The sequence below is a fragment of the Cebus imitator genome, unplaced genomic scaffold, assembly GCF_001604975.1.
Source record: "Cebus imitator isolate Cc_AM_T3 unplaced genomic scaffold, Cebus_imitator-1.0 Scaffold61, whole genome shotgun sequence".
Classification (NCBI taxonomy): domain Eukaryota; kingdom Metazoa; phylum Chordata; class Mammalia; order Primates; family Cebidae; genus Cebus; species Cebus imitator.
The window spans coordinates 10,150,862-10,168,617 of NW_016107376.1; positions in this window are offsets into that span (position 1 = coordinate 10,150,862).

Sequence of the window (17,756 nt, forward strand, 5' to 3'; positions counted from 1 at the left end):
TTTCCTCCCTCCTTCCCTCCTTCTTTCCTTCCTTCCTTCCTTTCTTCCTGCCTTCCCTCCTTCCCTCCCTTCCTTCCCTCCTTCCCTTCCTTCCTTCCTTCCTGAATTCTGGGTTCTTGCCCTCTCATTTGGTTTCATCTTTCAGTAGGCTTCCATCTTCTTTCCATCTCTTAGAAATATGCTCAAACCTCTTACCTACTGACATACCCCTTCTGTCCACTTCTACCAGATTATTTCTTCTCTCTGTCTTGGAATTATTGGGTGATCATTTGTGATTAAACCAGTTTGAATTAGAAACTCTATTTGGTCCACATCTTAGCTACTCAAAGTGATATGTATGTGTGTGTGTGTGTGTGTGTGTGTGTGTATAACCTTAAATGTGTACAAATAGCATTGTCAGGTAAAAATAGGCTTTGCTTCTGTAAAACTAAATGGCTTAGACATAGATGAATATTTACTTAGAAATACCTAAACATTAAAGAAAATTATTTCAGAACCTTATTCTCCACCTCCCACCCACCCCAGGCTAACAACACAGAGAAAGCTTTGTTACAGATCCACAATTGTGAATTAGAGCCCTTCAGCTTAATCACACTTTTAGCACAATATGAATGGATGCTCATATTGATGTTTTTAAGGCAATGCAAGACCCCAAAGCATCTTCATAATCACTAGAACAAAGTTAAATTATGTTCAAGATTCATTTTAGTGCAAATTATTTTAAGCTAGGTCTATAGGAATTTGTGATAAAAATATTTATTGCCCTGCCATAGTACAGAAAGAATTTGAGATGGCTTATATTAGAAATAAATTTTCGGTACTACAAAAGAAATAGCACTCAAACATAAATTTTCTCAGCAGGGCAATTTACTTCTATAGAAGGGTGTGTCTCACAGATGGAGCAATGGTGAGAGCACAGCGAACAAGGGAGGAGAAGGGATTCTTATCCCTGATGCAGGTAGCCCCTTCTGTTGTGTCATTCCCCTATTGGCCAGGGTTGGACTGCATAGTCTAAGCTAATTCCAACTGGCTATTTTAAAGAGATCAGGGGTATTAGTCAGAGTGGCAGGGTGAGCAGTTTTGGCAGGAAAGATGGTTACGGAACAGGTGACTAAAGGTCACTCAGGTCAGAGCAGGTAACCAGGGGTGACTCAGGAGGGAGTAGGTGACTGGGATGAGTCAGGACTCTAACTATGTGGGTTAGGAGGGGGATGTGCAAGGAGGACGTGCGGTTTCAGCTTGAGGAATAGGTGCAGGTAACCAGGGAAACAGATGCGAACTACTAATTAGAGCTGGTGGGAAGATTGTTTACTCAAACTAGGGGCAGGGAGACAAAGAGAATGAGAAAGTTAAACTTTAAAATGCAGAACAAAGAACGAGGAAACTGAACATACTGACGTACTGATTCTCTGCAGAAAGTCTTGGAACTCACTGTATTTAACACTAACATAAATACACACCACACAAAAAGATAAAAAAGGACAATGAGGAAAAGAACAGGAACGGTAGGATGAAGCTAGGATGGCGATTGGGACCCAAAGTTTCTTCAGTAACTTTCAAAGCGTCTGGTGCATTTGTCAGGAATGTACCACACATTTTAATCCGAGCATCTAACAGCTGACCGAAACCGGTTCCACAAGCAGCAAGGCCAGTTCATTAACTCACAGTGGCCATAGCATAAAAACAGTTTGCTGTGGAGAACTCTTGCTAGAAAGACGAGGGCGAATAACATCCTGTGGGTTCTAGCAAAGCACATATGTGCAACGTAGAGAATGATGTACTCCGTAACTTCCTCGCAGTAAAGGTAGCACTATGATGCATCTAGGCGTGTTAGTGATTTAAAGAAGCAGAACTCCATAGGGTAGGATTATAAGTGACTTTATCGTCCCACTTCCCACCACACAATCGCTAACCATTTAATGCCTTTTGATTTTCCTCACCCTTTCTGTGAAATTCAATCTTCTGGTTTTCTTATTCTTAAAAACAAACAAACAAAAACAAACAACACCGTTTCCGTGCACCTTCAGTCACTGGAGCAGCCTCCTCTTAGCCGTCGTTCTGTTCAGTCCGCTGAGGTCATCAAGACCATACTTTACGTGAAGTGAAACTGTTCTCCTCCCCTGGGCTGAGCTGGAAGTCTGTGGTGGTAAAGAAGTCATCTTGCTTCTTTCCAGGTCTTAACATTTTCTTTCCCTCCTTCCTTGCTACACCCTTACCTTCCACCCCATGTCTCAGATTCCCCTCATTTGGGGAAGGCAGAAGTCAGGGACAGGAAATACCTGACTTGACTGGTAGTGCTGCGCCTTTCTATTGGTGCAAGTGTAGGGAGAGCCTTCTCCACCTCGGGAGAAGCACTCTTTCTGGGTTCTCCTATCTTGGGGGTAGATCCTCCAGGGTGTGTCAGACCCCAGTGCCCTACACATTCCAGGAAACCCTTATCAAGCTCTCTAAATGTTCTCCTGAAAGCCTTTTTCTCTAAGCTTGAGGTAAAAGGGAAGCATCCTTCTTCTTCCTCAGTGGAAGAAGGAGAGAAAATGTCAGAGCACATCCTCCTAATTTTCTTTCTCGACTTCTTTTACAAAGTCCTCTTCTGTTAGAGCCTCTTATACTCTTGATGTGGTGTTGAGCTAAGGTTAAAAAATTAGTTTTCTGATACCTCCTCTGCCTTCTGAAATGATGCAAAAAGAGTCCCATTTAATATCCTATTAGATCTTTACTGAAATCTTGTAGTATAAGTGTATAGGAAATATTGTTGAAGAGTATTTTGCTTTGAGACCCAAAACAATGTAGGCATAAAATACTATGTTAGTCTAGATAGACAGCATTTCAATCTAGCAATTTATCTATTTTCTCCGTTTAAACTATAAAATTGATACCTATTCATTTTAGATAGGTTAGAAACATTGAGGAACCAAAAGAAAAATTATTAAAATGATTCTGTCCCATCTTTCAGGGATGGTTACTATTAACCTTGATTTATGCCCTTTTAGATTCTCCTTATACTGTAATGGACATCCCTTGCCATCTGAATCTCACTATCCAAATATTTGTTTTAAGGGCTTATACATTTTTTTTTCTTAAATTCACTATCTGAAAGGAAAACTTGTTATAACAAATCTACATTGTCACAGCAGTAAGACTGTTTGATTTGTGCACAAAAACAGAGTTGCCGCAGTAGATTCTCAGCTCTTCTTTGGGTAACACTGAATCTTGTGCTTGCACGGTTTCAACATGTAGTGAATTATCGCATCACATTCCCACATTATTATATGAAAATATCTTCTAAGAATGCCGAAAAGGCTGTGAAGATGTATGAGCCCAAAACTATTGACAACAGTGATTGAGCTGCGTAACAAATTTTTAATGTTGATGAAATTGATCTATTTCGGAAACGTATGCCATCTTGTATGTTCACTTCAGAAAACGATACAAAAACGCCAGAGCATCAAGCATCCAAAGTCGTCCAAAACCACTTGTAAGTGAATGTGAAGTTAAGCTAAAACCTCTGCTTGTGTATCACTTCGAATACCCCAGTGCCTTTTAGGGACTATGGGAGAGTGAATTACCTGCTATGTAACATTCAACTCGTAAAGATAGGGTGACCGAGGCAGTGTTTGGTGATTCCATGAAGAGCTAACTGTCTCTATTCATCAGAGTACACACAGATGGGAAACCTGCAAACAAGGCTCCTTTGATAATAGACTAAGCTCCCGGATGTCCTTCTAGCGTTGGCAGTTATGGAGATACTATCACAATGAGCTTTTTTGCCTTCTAGCATTACGCCATTATCATAGCCTCTGGACCTGAGTCACTTCAGCCTTCAGGGCATATTGTTTGCTGATGGTGATGCAGTATGTGGCACTTACATGCTGATACATGGTGTGGTGATGCAGGCAACACTGGTTCAGCACAGAATTTATGGAAGAGTTTTGCCATTCAGAAGGTCTTCACATTTATCAGCTGGGTTTGGCATGTATCATAACAAACAGTGAATGGACTATGGGAGAAGCTAGTAGGGCAATATGTTGCTGACTTCCAAGGTTTCAGGGACGTGATTAACGCAAGGCAAAAATCCTAAATCTCATGAAGAAGGCTAGATTTAGTGAAGTGGATGGTACAAAGAACTTAACGTATAACCATGGAACTTGTTCAACTAGATGCTTATTCTAGAGTCCAGGAAGGGAAAGAAGAGGAGACTTAAATACTCATGGCCAGGTCTTTAGAAAATGTGGAATTATGCAGAAAAATGATTGTTCTTGCAAAATTCGTTTTGTTTTGGTCCATAACTTTATCTACCATGACAGGGAATGGTTCATAGTCATCTACCTCTACTGTCTCAAGTGCCAAAAAGAGATGACCATTCATAAGATCCTTGGACTTGAAAATAGGTGAGCCACAGGCATTTGATGGTTAACTCATTCTCTGCTAGCTCATTCCTACTCTGCTTCACCTCCACTGATCAATACCAACATTTACGTGCCGGCAACCTCCATCTTCCTCTCTCTAATCCTCTCTTTATTATACTGATTTATTTATGAGATGGAGTTTTACTCTTGTTGTCCAGGCTGGAGTGCAATGGTGTGATTTCGGTTTACCGCAACCTCCACCTCCCAGGTTCAAGCGGTTCTCCTCCCTCAGCCTCCCAAGTAGCTGGGATTTATAGGCATGCGCCACCACACCTGGATAATTTTGCATTTTTAGTAGAGATGGGAGTTCTCCATGTCTCGAACTCCCGACCTCAGGTGATCCGCCCGCCTCACCCTCCCAAACTGCTGGGATTACAAGCGTGAGCCATCACACCCAGCCAATGTTTATTTGGTTAGTAATCATTTTTTTAAAATTTCCATGTTTAGTTATTTGATTTAACTGTTATTTGTATTTATGACATAACTTTAAAACACACAGTAGTTTTTATTTTATATTAAAAATTATGCCTGTTGTAGTACATAAGGAAAACTAATTTATATCATTCTGTTGTATGGTTGCATATTACATAAAAACATACCCACTAAAAATCCCATTAAGTATGAAATAATTATGTAGTTGATGTTTTGTACAGCACATTTACGCAAAAATCCTTGGATGTGTTACTATGCAGGTGTGTAAGAGGGTTTACTTAAACTTTGGAATATTGTTTATTGTTCTTGGATGGGCTTAAAACAGAGTATACTTTTTCTCATTTCAAATAACAGAATATACACGTAGCTTATTCTCTCACTGTCTTCTTATTTACGATTCAACTATTGAACCAGAAAACAACTAGATTCAAATAACAAGCAATGCCTGTATACAAATTTATTTATTTTTTTAACAAAATGAGACACAATCTTATTGATTTGAATTTTTTTCACAATATATTGTGGGATATGTAAATAAATATGACATAATTGCTATTTATAAAAATATATGCATTTGCCCTGTTTATGTAATTGGTAGGTCAAGCGTCAGAATGCTTGCAGTACTCACAGCTCCTTTCCGAAGGTTTTTTTTTTTTTTGGAGACAAGAGTTTTGCTCTTGTTGCCCAGGATGAAGTACAATGGCGCGATCTCAGCTCACCACAACCTCTGCCTCCCAGGTTCAAGCAATTCTCCTGCCTCAGCCTCTCAAGTAGCTGGGATTACAGGCATGCACCACCATACCGGGCTAATTTTTGTATTTTCAGTAAAGACAGGGTTTCACCATGTTGGTCAGGCTGGTTTCGAACTTCCAACTTTGTGATCCACCCGCCTCGGCCTCCCAAAGTACTGGGATTACAGGCATGAGCCACCATGTCCAGCCTTTCCTGCAAGTTTTATGTCCATGGTTTTCTGCAGAGGGAGCAAGACCACATTGTTTCTTATATAGGGAGCCGTTTCTCATCACCTGACTTTACCAGTCTGGTCCCAAATGATTGGAGCAGAGGCGGGTCCTTAGCTCAGGGTTTGCAAACTCAAGGGCCAAAACAGGCCAGTACCTAACATAAGTGACATACGCAAGTAGATGTAAGAGATAACAGGGGGTTTGCTGGAGACTGCCAAGAATTAGAATGTGGTCTGTCTTAAGGGGCTGGCCAACACTTAGCTTTTGCCAATAGTGTGTCATCCAGGAATAAAGAGTAACTGTTGGCAGATCTTGAGATTTTCAAGAAAACCTAAACATTCTCATTTAAAAAAATGAAATTCTCTGAAGGCTGGGCGCAGTGGCTCAACCTGTAATCCCAGCACTTTAGGAGGCTGAGGCAGGTGAATCACGAGGTCAAGAGATCGAGATCATCCTTGCCATGGTGAAATCCCGTCTCTACTAAAAATACAAAAATTAGCCAGGTGTCATGGCAGGCCTCTGTAGTCCCAGCTACTTGGGAGGCTGAGGCAGGAGAACGGCTTGAACCTGGGAGGCGGAGGTTGCAGTGAGCTGAGACTGTACCACTGCACTCCAGCCTGGCACCAGAGTGAGACTCCATCTCAAAAAAAAAAAAAAAGAAAAAAATTATCTGATCTCCGGTGTGGGCCAACAAATGCAAGCAGAACAAACATACGTATGTTCCACAGGTGGCTTGTTTTCAACCTCTGACCTTTCTAAGGGCAGTCAACGTGTGAATGTTCCAGTGACCTATGACCTATGTCACAAAAGCTTGCCCAGTCAGGGATGATGGCAGTTGTCTTAGTCTGTTTCCATACTGCTATAAAGAACTGCGTGAGACTGGGTAATGTATGAAGAAAAGTGGTTTAACTGACTCAGTTTCACAGGCTTAACAGGAAGCATGGCTGGGAGGCATCAGAGACTTGCTATAATGTCAGAAGATCAAAGGGGAAGCAAGTACGTCTTAGCACGGTAGACCAGGGGGGAGAGAGCGTGTGAGCAAAGGTGGAAGTGCCACACACTTTCAAACAAGCAGATCTCGTGAGAACTCACTACCACGAGAACAGCAAGCAGGAAGTCCGCCCCCACGATTCAATCACCTTCCACCAGGCCCCTCCCCTGACATGTGGGGATTACAATTTGAGATGAAATTTGTGTGGCAACACAGCGCCAAACCATATCAGCAATTAATACAAAAAATCATATTCCTTTGAGAATTTCTGCAATATATATACAAGAATTGAGTCAGTGGTAATGGGAGCAGAAGATAGAAGGCCCTCATGGAAAAGGTTGGCAGGAGGAAAATAAAGCAGTCGATGCTATGGGGAAGAAAAAATTATGATTATTAGAAGCTGAATAACACAGCACAGGGGAGGATATAGTCGGTTAGTAGGTAGAGTAGAAGAAATTAGGTAGAAGCTGAGTCATGATGCCGTCAGGATTAACAAATTCAGAGTGATGATAGGAGAACAGATACTCTGGTTTTCTAAGCTGCGGGGTTCTGAATAACTCTCTAATTTTCTGAATTTCATTGTAGCCTTCGGGAGGTCTTAATGGATGGTTGCGCTTGCACCTCCCTGAAGCACGATCATGTAGATAAGATTCTCAACTTTTTTTGTGCCATTTATAGTTCCAATGGGTACTGACTCACTGGAGACAAATTGAAAAAAATTTCTCTTTTTATAACCAAAAACATTTAACAGTATTTTTGTACCATAATATATTTAATCAATTCTTCATTGCTGAACATTTAGATCATTTCCAACTTCGAATATTTTTGTCATGAAATTTTTGTCATTAAAGCCTTTGTACATTTATTATAGTGCACTTTATATTCCTCAGGATAAATTTCTCTGGGTGAAATTCCTCAATCAAAGAATATGTGGGCATTCTAAAACTTCTCATACGTATTGCCAAGTTGCCATCTAAAAAGATTTTATAGATTTGCACTCTTTACTGGCATTTTACAAGACTGCCAGCTCCTCACTCCTTATGAGTACTGGATATTATTTTTTTGTTTTAACTTACCAATATTTTGAGTGAAAAATACTGACTTGCTTCATTCCTGATATGTTTTATTGCTCCTGTAATCGAACCTAATTTTGGGGACATTAATTGTCCATTTGCATTTCTTTTGTGAATTACTCTTGTATGTTCTTTGCTTATTTTCACAAGGGCATAATGTTTTTGTTTATTAAGAGTAATAGTATCATTATTTTAGAGCTGTGTGCCATTAATTGTGCTAAGAACTCTATAAACTTTATCTCATTTAACCCTCACGACAACTTTTGAGGTAACTATTACTATTCACAGACTAGAGAAGTGCAAAATTTAGAGAATGCTATGGTCTGAATGTGTCCCCAAAATTCCTATATTGAAACTTAATCACCAGAGTGGTTGTCTTAAGAGGTGGGGCCTTTAGGAAGTTATTACATTATGAGGGTGGACTGATGGAATTTGAGCTCTTCTAAAAGGTGCAAAGGAGCCGTCTCTTTCCCTCTGTGTGAGGACACAGCATTCCTCTTGTGCAGCATCAGGCGGGTGCAGGAGGATGCAGTAGGATCCAGTAACAGGGCACCAACTTGAAAGCAGAGAGTAGCCACATGCCATCGCCATGATTTTGAACTCCACAGTCTCCAGAACTGTGAGAAATAGATTTCTGTTCTTTCTAAATTACCCAGTCTAAGATATTTTGTTATAGCAGCACAAACAGACTAAGACAGAGATTTAACATGATCAAATGGCAAGTAGCCCGATGTGTACCCAGGTTGACTGAATTCAGATAATGAGGTTAGTGCGCCTTCGTAGCTGTCAAGCAGAGTAACTGCTCACGATTGTGAAGATTTTTGGCACAGAGGGAAGAGTTGGGACGGACATACAGCCTGTACTTGTTAGGATGTACATTCCGGCATGGGGTTACATCAGGGTGGAAGGAGCGTTTGTAATTTCTGAAGTTGTATTTCTCATAATTTTCACCAACGCATGATTTGTTCTAGTGAGGAGGCACTGACTGCCTGCTGAGGATTTGATGTATTTAGTGGTGGGAATACAGTTCTTCCTAATTCTTCCACATCTCCATAACTGAATCACCTGGAGAAGGAGCCTTTGGAATTCACTATTTCATCCTCAGGGATTAGACTGTCTGTGAGTTCATGTGGCAAGAGAACCAAACGCTATTGCTTACATCACTGTATTACATTCACTGGATGTTAGAACAACAAAAACTCAATAACTAGTGCCATAGTATACGGCAATAATAATTTTAGCCTTAATTGTTCTTTAGTCAGATATTTTTATTTTATTTATTTTTTTTATTTTTAAGTCAAACTTGTGAGTTCAAATCAGATATTTTTAAACTACAGTACACAAATACCTTCTTCCTTGGATGCTCCAAGTCACGGAACAACTGTGGCACATCCTTGAGAGATCCTAGGAGGTGCAACGTCCCCAGGGCTGGCTTTCCTACAGAGAGGCACCATTTAATTCTCCTCTACTTATAATAGTTGAGTTTGCTCCTGTCTTATCCAGAAGCACAATATTTTTTAAAACAACAAATATGGAGACATGCCGATTTTGTGAATTACATAATTTAAAATGTTGGAATTAACTTGAATTAAGATGAAATGTGTCATTGAATGCTTTATATATTGGAAAAAACGTATACTTAAAAATCAAAAGACCTGGATTCAGATCCCAGTGCTGCCATTTGCTGGTTGGGATGTTTTTGGTAAGTTTCTTCTGTTCCTTTACTTGTAAAATAGGGATAATAATGCTTTCTTTTTTCGGTTGTAGCCAGGACTAAATAAAATTTTGTATGCAAAGATGGTATCCCCAAAATGTTAATTAATTCCATTCCTTCATGTGTATAATAAGTGTGTCAATACCTCCAAGTGGTGACTAACCTACAGAAGCCTCATTATTTGGGATCATAACCATGATATATCAGAAAAATAAATATCAGGAGCCACAAAAGAGCAATAGGCTCTTGTACCCTATATTTTCATTTTTATTAAAATTCTCACTCAAGTTACAGTGGTACCACTGCTAATAATTTGCCTGACTAGCCAAATGTAATTATTTTTTTCCTAAGAAGTAAAGCTCTTCTCAAATCTTTCATCTTTACCAAGCACCTAGGGCAAAAGACATGGAGTGAGCCAGAGGACTCGTTTTACAGATGAGGAAGTTATTTGTTCTCTCGAAGGCTTGATATTTCCTCCTGGGAATACAAGAGCTAATAGAACGTATGTTTCCCCACTTTTCTTTCTCCAAGGGAAATAGTTGGATGATTAATGAGATAATGAATGTGAGGAGAACTCCCTGGAGGAAAGACATTTCATAAACATGAAGTGAAGACTCTGGCTGAGTCACCGATTTCAGCAGCTCAGAGGTATGGATAAATCTTTTGGTATGAATCCTAGCTACTTAATCTACCTGCCTCATGCACACCTTAAAAGCTGGATTTTGGAGCATTTCCTAAATGTCAAACTGATTCTACTTATAGGAAAATTCATCATCTAGTAATTAACACCAAGTGTTTATGAAATTAAATGATTCATCTCTCAATGCTTTTGCAGGGTGGGAGGCAGAGATGCACACAGGACAAACTTGAAATTGAATCACTTATATAATGTAGCCAAGAGCTGCTTTGCTTAGGTTTTCATGGTCTTTCAGAATAAAGTCCTATCCCAGAACCACTCCCTTTAAAACAAATTGATGTTCTCAGTGTCTGAAGCTTTTCTAGGAGAATGGCAACGAATTGGTAAAATCTTAAAAAGCCAAAGGCAAAAGAGAAAAACTAACAGCTGGAAGAATTAAATGAATACTATATCCAGCTGTTTTCTAAAGACTTAAAGTATGTCATGAATGTCAAGATGTTACTGTAGATGTGGCTGGAAGCTCTGCGTTATGCCTCTGACTCTGTGGGTTGAAATGGAAAACAATTCCAGAAGAGCAAATAAAGAAATGATTTTTCCAGCCCAACTCTTGTGTTAAATGAGAGCCACGGCACTTTTGTTAGATTAGAAAAGCAGTCAAGAGGTGCACTGCAGTTGATACTCATTTAAGATTGTTTCGTATTCTTGATAAATTGGCTTATAAAAATTGTTATAAAATATTCCACCCCGCAGACACTCCAGGGCATGGCTTCCTGTGCTGGGCTTCTCCGTCAACACTCCTCTACTGTATTTGCTTTTTGTAATACAGGTTTTTTGTTTTTTTTGTTTTTTTGTGTTTTTTTTTGACATTTCTTGTCTGCTGATGGTTCTCATAACCTCCTATTGTTGTAGATTTAAAAATTACTTTATTAGGTGCCATCCAGGCTGGGCTTTTAAATAAATAGTGCTGGACAAATGGGTGACCATTCTGAAAGTAGATAAAAATTGGATCCGTATCTCACACCATACACAAGAATAACTCCGAAAGGTTTAGGGATTTAAATGCGAATAAAGAAAGCATATAATAATGCAAAGAAAACATGGATAAATTCCTTTTTAACCTTGTGGAAGGTGTAGGGAAAGGCTCACTAGCCATTACTCAAAGTCTCAAAGTCCAGGGTCAATAAAAGTAAAGATTGAGAAATCTGACTATATTGGGAACGGGCTGAACCCCATGCGTGGGTGCCCTTAGTCCCGGTGGTGACGAGGGATTGAAAAAAGGAAATAAAGACAGAGACACAAGCGTAGAATTTACAGTATGGGTCCAGGCGACCAATGCAAGCGTGGGAACCATGTTGGCCTCAGCTCTGGGCTCCAGACACCTGTATTATGTGCACAATCTCATTGATCTGATAGGCGTGGAAAGGGAGGGTAAAGGAGTAGGTAAGACAGCCGGGTGGGGAGAACGTGAGATCCTTCTAAGACATGCTAAACTAGTGCTCTGAGTTTATCACCAATTGTTATCAGGGTGTGGCTGCATCAGAAGTGTATCGGATTAGGATCCACCCAGTCTGACCACACCCAATGCATCAAGGGGTTTTATTTCCTGAGCACTGAGGACATAGAGCAATTAAAATCACTCCATATTCTGAGAACCTAGGCAGAGCCTGAGGCCTGCCGTGATCTCTGCCCTGCAAGGCTTTTCTCCTCCTGGCCAGCTCCCGTCAGCAAAGACCCTCCCGGATCCTGTGAGTAGAGGTCGCCTCCCTTCTCTGGGATCTTTGCATAAGCCCTGTTTACGAGGCCCTCATGCAGTCTCCAGGCTGAGAAGGCCTTCATAGGACAGAGGAGTATTCCCTGCTCTGCAACCACCCCAAGGTGTTCCCCGGTGTTCTGCACTCTCGGATAGTCTTTGCCTTAGGCTTTAACTCATGAAAGGCAAATTGTTCGTACTAACAAAACTACATGTGCACTTGTTTTTTGACCAAGCAATCCCACTGCTATGATTTACTGTGAATATATTGCCCCTTGATTTCTAAATAACTACACCAATAATATAGTTTAGTTTGGTGTATAAAATTCAGTGTACTCTGAGCCAAGCAAGCTTATAATTATTTAGCTAGAATTAACATAGGTCTCCCCCTGGCCATCTGGACCCACATTGCTACATAAAAAAAATGTTAAAAACCTTTCAAGACTAATAAACACACATCCTAAAGAAAACCAAAACAATGGACAAACTAAGAGAAAATATTCATGACATGCATATACTACTACAAAGACAGACTCACAGAGCGTGAGAAATGGAGAGAAGGACCTAGACCTATTAGAAAAAACAATTAACAGACACACAAATATATAGCCCTCAAACATACGAAAAACTTGTTCAAAGTCACTTCGAATTAGGGATAAATACTGAGGTACAATTTCTCACTGTCCGGCTAGCAAAAATTAGATAGCGTGTCAACACATTCAGCTAGTGAGGCTGTGAGGGAGGGATACTAGCCCACAAATCGGTAGTAAGAATGTGCCACTTGTGAAAGGCAAGTTGTTCATAACTAACAAAACTACATCTGCACTTGCTTTTTGACCCAGAAATCCCACTGCTAGAATCCACTGTGAGTATAAACTTCTCCAAATACAAATATATACATACATATACCTATAGCAAAGTTATTTATTTTAACATTGTTTGTAACTGAGAAATATTGGAAGCAACTTACATTTCGACACGAGTAGTGGGTAAGGACATTCTAGCATACCTGCACAATGGAGTGCTCTGCTCCTATAAAATAGAATGAAGAAGATCTCTGTGAGCTGATATGGAATGATTTCCAGGACACAGTACTGTGTGAGAAGGAAAAGCACAAAAGGGTATATATATCATGTTACCCTTCATGTGAGAAAGAACTAGATATAAAGGCATAAGAAAATACGTATGCATCTGCACATTTGCGCGAAAGAAATTCAGGAAAGATAAATGAGAAACTAAAGAAACTGGTTACCTACAGAAGTTGGTGGAAAAATATGGGAAGAAGTGAGTATGGACAGGTTAGTAGAGATGAGGAGGAAGAAACACATTTCTGAGTATATTTTTAATATAGTTTTGATTCTTAGACCCATAGTAATGTTTCACATACATACCTTTTCCCTAATAAATAGTTACAATCAACCAGGAAGTGGGATAAACCCAAAATGGAATGTAATCAGTAACAAATGGACCGAATGTGTGACAAATTAATTCATAATCACACTGAAGTGAATGTGTGAAAATAATATATTGACTGGATACTGCGAGACTAAAGAGAAAAAGAGCTGTATACAAATATTGTTATCTAGTTAGTAAATTTGCTTCTCATACGTATAGATTAGTAACTGTTTAACTACCTTATATACACTATTAAATAAGTGAGTGTATTGTAGATAATGAGAACCAGGTTTCTCATTGTTGGAGAAAGAAGTCACAGTTGAATCAATGGGAAGCATGGAATGAACCTCATAATGTTGGATTGGAATTGGAGGTATCAATATGTATTCATGATTTTTAATATATATATATATGTACACATACATATATATATATACACACACACAAATAGATGTAGAAATAAGTATAGATGTGTGTACGTGTGGGTTAGTATTCACACATGTATTTCTTAGCTTTGTCCACTGAGAGGGCCTGAGAGTAATGATACCCCAGTAGCCATGAGCACACCTACTGGCAAAATCTTAGTTTATAAATACTATTCTCCAATTGAAAAAAAAACAAACCAGGGGTCCTTGAAAAAGTGGTTGATTCTAGAGTTGGGAAAGAGGAAATAAAAGATGAGACTGGAACATCTTGTGGTACCAGAAATAAGAAAGTGCTCAAAAAAAGGATGCGGGTATGTCCTAAGGACATAGGCGCTCCCGATGGCCAAACATAGAACAATTTGAGCAATAACATATATAATGATAATTTTGAATTATAACCAATAGAATAAAATAAATATGCTGAATTCCACACTTATAGATCATCCAAATAAATAGGGAGAAGGAACAGCTCTTCCCTACAGATAAATTCCAATTAACAAATGTAGAGGATATGAAGGAAATACAAAGTTATTACCAGGTAAACATGGCAGTAAGATCCACTAAATAAGAGGGATGCTAAAATCATTGAGCAAAAATTTGAAAATATTAGCACAATCTCAAACTACCTTCATTAACTACAAGGAGAATAATAAGTTTAGAGAGAAAAAACCATGTAGATACTGTAACACATTAGCCAATGATCAAGGCTAACACCATTAGTGTCAAGGCATGATTCCTTTACCCTCTGATATATACTGAGACAGAGAAAACATGACTTATGTAGTATTCTTGCCCAAAAGGAATCATGTTGAAAACGTGACAAATTCATATCGAGGAACATTTTAAAACATAACCAGGCTGGGCGTGGTGGCTCACGCCTGTAATCTCGGCACTTTGAGAGGCCAAGGCAGGCAGATCACCTGAAGTCAGGAGTTCAAGACCAGCCTGGCCAACATGGTGAAACGCTGTCTTTAAAAATAAAAATAAAAATAAAAATAAAACATAACCAATGAGTACTCTGTAAAGAACATGAAAGACAAGAAAACAAATGAGGAACTGCCACAGATTATGTGGAGAAGAATAAGGAAGCAGTGTAGGATCCTTCACTCGATCCTGAGGCAGAAATGGATGGAATTGGAATAAGGTCTATATTTGTTAGAAGCAGGTAACTAGATCCAGCTCACACTCAAGAGAGGGCACAAGGGCATGAAGACCTGAAAGGGGAATTACTGGCGCCTCTCTCAGAGGTTGACTATGACACGCAGCAAACAGCAACGGGGAGAGCAAGAGGAAGAGCAGGGATGGAAGTCAGGGAGGGATAATCGCTTCCGTTTTGGACATATTGAGTATAAAACGTTGATGAATACTTAGGTAGAGATGTCTGTCTGGAAGTTGGTTAAGCCTGAGGCCCAAGTACTAGATCGGAACAAGAGGTAAAGATTCAGGTATCTTTAGCTTGCCAGTGGCAATGAACACCATAGAGATAGTGGTGAATATCACGCAAAGAAAATGTGTAGGCTCAGTGAGGAATACCAATATTTAAGACACATGCAGATAAAGAAAAGTCCACAAAAGAGATACAAATGAGATGACCAGAGAGGCAGAGGGAGAATTAAGAGTGAAAACAACAGGAACCAAGAATGAGGGGGTTTTCCAGAAGAGGGGACAAGTGTCAACAACCACAGGGGGATTTGTTAAGATGAGTATTGGAAAATACTCAGTGAATTGCACTTTTCTTAGTCTCATTCTTCCGTCTCACAGAATGAATTGGAAATTAAGAGGTCATTGGTGGCCTTGGCAGAATTGGTTTTGGTGATAATGGAATGGAGGTGCTTTGGTTGAGCACTGAACGTGAGCTGGGAAAGGGAAGACACGGAATGAGTTGTCTACCATCTTGAGAAGGCTAGAAGGAAGTTATATACCGCCTCTCATCTGACATAGTGCTAGACACATGTGGGTATTTGAGAATGAGGAAAAATTTCTGTTCTAGCAACCGCCATCCAATAACAATGCTGAATTTTACAATATATTCTGCTAGCTCTCTGTATGTAAAAGATGATTATAAGTTTCTGGAGAATTTTTTGAGCATGTACTTGTTCCTATGCTCTTTAAAAATGGCAAAATATTTCCATAGTTGCTGACCATATGAGATGCATTTTCTATCATTAATCTCATCAATATTCAGCTTTTGTGCCTTTCCCCCAACAGCCAGTTATTCATTACATTGAATTGCAATCTCACCCTTCCTTTCTGCTCCTCTGTAAAGAGATAGATAATATTTCGGCAGTTTTTGTAACGCTTCTGTCTTGAGGGAATGCAAATATAAGCATAATTGATTTTCTGAACTTGATTTTTTTTTTCTATGTTCCAATGCTTTATGCATTATAGGTGGGATGACTGACAAATCAGCCCTGATTGCTAATTAGAATGCAGAATATATTAAAAGCACAGCACATATATCCAGTTTGCTCTCAGTGCAAACCCTGGAAATGTGAAGCTTCTCAATGCTCTAGTGCTTGTTGTCTAATTACCTGCTGTTTTGCTTTGACTCAGCCATTCAGCAATTACACCAGCTGTGTCTGGCAGGTCAGGGGTGATTGCTAGCTAAGTGGTGGAATTCTCTGTGTCCCACTTTGACTCATCATTCCTTCCTCTTCCCCCTCTGAAACGACATTCTTCCTCAATAGCATGTCTTCTCATCACGTGTTGGCTGGATAATGAAGCCTGATGTTCTCAGCCTTATTTGAAGCCTAAATTCTCAAGGTAATGTTACTTTAAGGATTGGTGAGATAGGAATTCTGTCCCTTCCTTTTTCTAACTCCTGAAATAAATAGTTCTTTTTGTGTCAGTGTCAGTAATGGCAAGGCAGGATTCCTGGGGTTCCCACTCTCTCCTGCATCACCTCAGCAACCCGCCCATGGCCCTGAGAGGAGAGGCCATTTTGCCTTTGTGTTGGAACTGAGAGTTCACTATTCACGCCAGGAAACCTGTGGACACCTGCACGCTGAGCAGTAAAAATTGATTTTCGTTCACCTTCCCACGAATCTGAATGTCACTTCAGAAGCTCCCAGGATTTAATTGATCTGTGACAACTTCACAGCAACTCCACCCCCTGTTGAATGATTAAGAATATTAATAAGGCTGAGGGCGCTGGCGAAGCTGAGAGGGAGGTATCTGCTTCTCCTCGAGGGACCTTGTTAGGAAGCATTTGGATAGAACTTCATTCTTACAAGTGCTTTAACTGAATTTCTTCTTTGTGTGTTTGAAGGTGGCTTGGAAGCATCATTGAAGACTGAACTACATAAAACTGCCAATATTTGTGTGTTTTTGAACTGTAATGAAGGCAGTTTTAAAAGGTTCAGATTAAAATTAGCTACTGCCAGGGAAATGGAAGTTTGAAGCATGTACAGATGAAATGAATTCTGATTCCCCATCAAGAGTCTTTGTCCTCATAACTAATGAATTAGTAAAATCATTTATTTTTTCATTAACAAAACATTGGTTACATATCTGTTCTTCAGTGCTTAATTACCCATAGGCAGATCAGGCATGCATGTGGGGATTTAGTTCAAAATCATTCCGCATAGAAAGTATGATACATATATGTGCGTTTAGTTAGTTTAACTTACCTCTAGGGGCACCTTGCTAATATTTGAAGAACCTTAATCAGAAATACACACTCTAGGGGCTATTAGTTAGCATTTGAAAGGGTCTAATCAGGTAGCTACTCTAAATGTTTAACTCTCAGCCATCACGATGAGCTCTAGAGGGTTTATTAACCAGCCTGAGGGATGTTAGCAATAATTTTAAATTAGTGAAATAAGTACTATTCAAGATAAGTATATTGGTTAGAAATAGTGCACAAGCGCTACTGCCTTAGCATGAACAGACTGCAAGAATCTAGGGTGCTCCTGACCCAGGTCGGTGGTTCCCATTGGAAGGTTGTCTGCATCCTGCTATAAGGCTACAAT